Source organism: Myxocyprinus asiaticus, chromosome 8 (assembly GCF_019703515.2).
Source record: "Myxocyprinus asiaticus isolate MX2 ecotype Aquarium Trade chromosome 8, UBuf_Myxa_2, whole genome shotgun sequence".
NCBI classification, from domain to species: Eukaryota; Metazoa; Chordata; class Actinopteri; order Cypriniformes; family Catostomidae; genus Myxocyprinus; species Myxocyprinus asiaticus.
Genome location: NC_059351.1, coordinates 20465001 through 20470000, shown reverse-complemented (window position 1 = coordinate 20470000; position 5000 = coordinate 20465001). Strand labels below are relative to the sequence as shown.

At 36.9% G+C, this 5000-nt stretch overlaps 1 protein-coding gene across 2 annotated transcripts in view; it reads right to left on the bottom strand.

Moving 5' to 3' along the window:
* Positions 1–5000, bottom strand: part of LOC127445354 (calcipressin-1-like) — a 38946-nt gene that overhangs the window by 25603 nt on the left and 8343 nt on the right. The window contains exon 1 of one of the 2 annotated variants that reach the window (XM_051705385.1): positions 1022–2196. The exons of the other annotated variant lie outside the window; for it this stretch is intronic. The gene's annotated coding sequence lies outside the window, so the exon portion shown is untranslated. Of the gene's footprint in view, positions 1–1021; positions 2197–5000 lie in introns of those variants that run through there. 2 annotated transcript variants of the gene reach the window in all.

Below are 5000 nucleotides of genomic sequence, written 5' to 3'. Positions count from 1 at the left end.
AAAATGAGGGGGGAAAACGCTTCAATAGACAGTTCAAATAGTGTTACACTTGCACTGATTCCTACTACTCCAGACTCAAGCTTCATAATAATAGCAAAATACCACATTGTTTTTTATTCAGTACAGTTGTATGCAGGGTAGCAATATTCACAGATAGCAGTGGTATTCGGCTGAATTGCTGGTGAAGCGGCTCAGACTATGAGCCCAAGTCAGGGGCTGTTCAAACAGACCGAACACAACAGACTGGAACCGAATGCGAGGATCTCAAGACACACATTTCCAAGTTGAACATGTCTCCTAACAAAGCATTTAAACAACTCACTGCTTAATCTGAGAAACGCAATGGCCAAAGACCTCCACCAACTGTAAGGGACTGTTCACACCGAATGCTTTTGCAACCATCCATTTGTTTTTCTATGTAAACGTAGACGAACGTCTTTGTTCCCCTTTGTTTCAGTTTATTCAGCGTCTCGCGCAGGAGCGCTGTTTTTTTAAATGATGTGTCTAATTAAAAAGAACTTCAGAAGCATATTGAGACACCTGCTTTCTGTTAAACTGTATTTGTTGAGCTATGTCTTACTTTTTTTAGTGCTGAATGTGATCGATCTGAAGTCATCGTATTACAGTGAGGATACATTTTTTGTATTGAAATCAGATGCGTTTCTGATTTGTTTATAAGTTTCTCTTGGCTGCATGAAAATATTAATTTGCTTTCTCACATCACTAGCTTTGCATATGCATCTTAGCTGGGTAACGAATGCATAAATGTTACAAGCTGGATATATACTAATGCAAATAGACAGTAATAGATGGTAACAATCGTGACATTTAAACATTTGGGTAGGACTTGCGTGTATTTTTGTCACATTGTTCTAACCGCTTGAGGTTAGCTTTAATGTTAGCGTCCTCTCAGCCTTGTCGGCAAACATACTGTTGTTCTCAACTAATGCAGCATCTAGTCAACAAACAAATTACTTTATAATGATATGACAACCTGTACTGTAGTGTACTGTATACATACCTTTTCATTGCTGATGTTTTATATCCACATCTGAAGTGTTCCGCTCCATGCATAGTGTAGTTTCACGTGTCAAAACAAACACCACAAGGCATCAGTGAAGTTTATTTTGCCTCTAGAGGCCGCTCTCATACCGTATAATGACAGCAGACCCTTCCCAGCCACTCCAGCAGAATGGGGAAAAACTATCGGTGTGGATTTTTGCCAATAACCGATAGTTCCAGAAATCTGTTATCGGTGCCGATTGTTTGCCAATAACCGATATGTCGGTCGACCTCTAGTAAATATGGTGACAGTATGCCGAAAAGTTCGAGCTTACCGAAATTAGAATCACTACTCTCAGTGGCCGAAGCTGGCAGTGTTGATGTAAAATTTCCACAGGGTGGCACCAAAAGCTACTTATATTTTTCAGTGTAAATGATGCAGTACAGTCAACAGGACTGCATATTTCATTAACTCTATCCCCTAACCCAAACCATAAACCTAGCCATCAGTGAAGTAAAATGTAATTTTAGAGCAAAAATGCCATCTTCGAATCACATCACATAATGAGTATTATTGTTTATGAGGAACATGAGTACTTCCTGGTTTCCACAGGACTAGAACCTGTGTCTCTAAGGCTGTTCACAACCGAATTGATGCAAACATGTCTAATGAGGGTTGGTGCTTGTCAGTAATTCGTCAGAATGGGGTTTATTTCAGAGTACATGAATATTCGGAAACATGTCAATGTATATTTCCTGTGTGATCACTGAAAATTTTGCAAAGCTACTTCTGAGACACCAAACAACAACACATTTGAGCAAAATTGATTTTGGACGGTGTATACATTTCTATTCACTGACAGTAGTAGAGAAGACACCTCAGTTTTTGTTTTTAAATACAATTACTTTAGTATTTTATATAATATATTTTAATTACAGAGTATCTAACTGTTAACAAACATACAGTCATGCCTTCACACAGTCATGCCTTTACACTTTTGAGGCAAACTTATCCTCTTCTTTGTATATGTGTATGTTTGTTAATGTGTTTATGGTTGCACTGCTAAGACAGAGCAATGAGTCCTGTTTATTTACAGAATACATCCATCAGCTGTCCGTGTGCATGCGCTGTCTGTTTATTACAGTGCATCTCCGCCTCCGTGAGAGAATGGAAAAATAGAAATATGAAACCGAAATAAGGTGATGGAAAAAATGCAAAGGGAAGCAGGAACTAGATGGGTGTTATGCAAAGACAAGTGGAGGTGAGACAGCTCTGGTTTACTGACAGCTCTGGTTTACTGATAAGTTTCAGTGATACATAACAAAGTGGTACACATAAGCCCATAGAAGATATTTATATCCACCAAAGAGCACGTTGATGTAACTTGAGTGATTAATATGTGTTATGTTCAGCAGCCCCAAAAATGATTTGAACACTTAAGTTGTATTTGAACTGCATGTCTTCATTTTGAACACTACTTCTATTGTTTTATTAAAAACCTAATGAACTCCTTTTTGCTGAATGATTTCACTGAAACATGTACTTGAACTATTTGGGAAGTCACATTTTTTCCATAGGTGAATGTGACCTACCGCGAGCTCTGAGGTTGTTAACTGATGATATATGCTTCGGTTGAAGCCATCAGTCCACATTATCAGTCAACTTAATTTGTTTTAAATAAATAAAATAGAGTTTAATTGCACAGTTTATAGTTAAGAACTACACTACCCATGATCCTGAAGAGAAAGATCCTCCAATCAGAGAATCGCGGCAAACTAATTGCGCCAAAAGTGCTCTGCAGCGACCACCCACTCCCATGATGCACTGTGAATGACTAAATAGAGTCGCTCTCCCTACACTCTCAAACTACGTATATATTTGTATACGTTTATTTTGCAAAATTTTCAAATACATACTTACAATTAACAACTTTAAAATCAATAGTTTTTTATTTTCCCATCGTTGAATTCGATTATGTAATCCGCAACACTTCATGGTATTGTAATTCATTCCCTCATTAAAGATGTCAAGTACATAGTCTGATTTTCAAATACTTTTTTTGTTTCAAATCAAAGTTTGTAATGATGATTCTCTTTCATGCCTTAGAACGCTTTTATGAAGTACAGTACATTACTGTACTGTCCAAAATCCCTATGGGAAAAATTAATGGAAAAAAATACCTTTGGAACACAAGACAGCTGAAAAGTGGTAAAGCACTGTTGCACTCTATAGCTTTTATCATTTCAAACCATTATTTATTAAAAGGCATTTCAGATGTTATTGTGCATTAACCTAAAACGCTCACCTCAAACAAGTCACCTGGCATCAAAAGCAAAAACAACGAATAAAAGAAAGAGATTTATGGTACTTATTGGACAAAAGATGCTGAGCAATCATGCAAACTAGAATTAGACAATCCTAGGACCAAAGCCGAGTATGTGCAGTCAACCATAGTGCAAAACAGATTAAACATTCGCTCATGCTCTTTCACCATGAGTATAGGAATGGACCTTTTATGCTGATTTGTGCCTTGTTTTACTGGCTTTGCTGATTACAAAGAGGATTTGGGTACGGTAATGTACAGGGCTAGTGGTAAAACATGACCCAGGCAGATATTTCCAATGGAAACACGGAAACAGGTGAAAACTGTTTATAAGACAAGCTGGTGGTATAAAGTGACTTGAAAATGTAAAAAATCCATAACCACTAAACATTACTATTAACTTTTGTCACAGTAACTTTGTAGACCAAAAAAAAAAAAAAAAAGCTAATAAAAAATCAGACTCCACAAACCACCATCTACTATATAAAAAAAAAAGACTATCATGACTATGCATATTAAACTGGGATAGAAGAAAGTATTTTAACATCTAAAAATGACACACTTCCCCTTTAAATAACATTTTAATTCTGTGCAATGCAGTTCTCTGTTTTAAGGAAAAGTGCTGCTTTTATTTATAATTTAGTAAACCTGAAATCTGGCATTGTTAGCAAATACATTTTCCATTGTTCTAATGGGATGGAATCTACACTTAATCCAACTTCCTACTTACAACAGAACTCTTAGGAATCTGTAATATTAACAACCCTAATTTTAAAGAACACTGAAATTAAAGTCATGCATCACGTGGAAAAACAAAAGTCTCACAAGTGGCTTCAAGGGTTAAATACAGTATGAGCTAGGCCAGTGATTGACCTTTGATTTAACTGTCAGTGGAAAAACACAAAGCATGAAGAGTTTATTTTGTTTTCCATCAGTGCATTTGAGGTCAAGGATGTTTGTAGGAATTCAGTCTCTAACTGTATGTCCCGTTGTAGCAGTATAGCAGGTGTAGAGCTATTATAAGCTGCTGCTGTGCGGAGGCACCAAACACTCTCACCAGGGACAGACTCTGATATTGGAGAATTTGACCCCGGATGGCAGTACAATCTTGCTACTCAGTCGTATTATTAGAATGGAAAAAGAGCAAGGGAAGTTGGAAAGTTAACTACTTTGGTTAACAAATAATAGCACTGTGTGAAGAACAAACTGAGTCTTTGATTAGTGGTGTTTGCTAATCTGGTGTGAGGTGGGCTCTTTTGATTTGGGCCAGTAAGCAACCACCTAGTAAGCACTGAGAGTACCTAAGCAATCACCTAGCAATGCCCTGGTAACCACCAAAATACCATAAGGCCAATTTATACTTCTGCGTAGAACCTACAGCTTAGGCTCTGTGTAGTGGCCAACACAATGGTTTTCATTTAAAGTTCTGCGTTGGTGTGTCTGCATCATTCTGAGTACACAGCCAAAATGTTAACTATATGTTTATAACTATATATATGCATAAATAAAAAATATAACCAACTCTTAACAGGTGCTTTTTAATTTGCTGACAAATTAGAAGTGTTTCCTATTTACTGAACACATACTATCAAACATATGGTCAAATCATCGTGCCAATCGGAAAGTTCGCAAGTAGAATACAAAACATATCATTTCACTCACATATCAAATTAA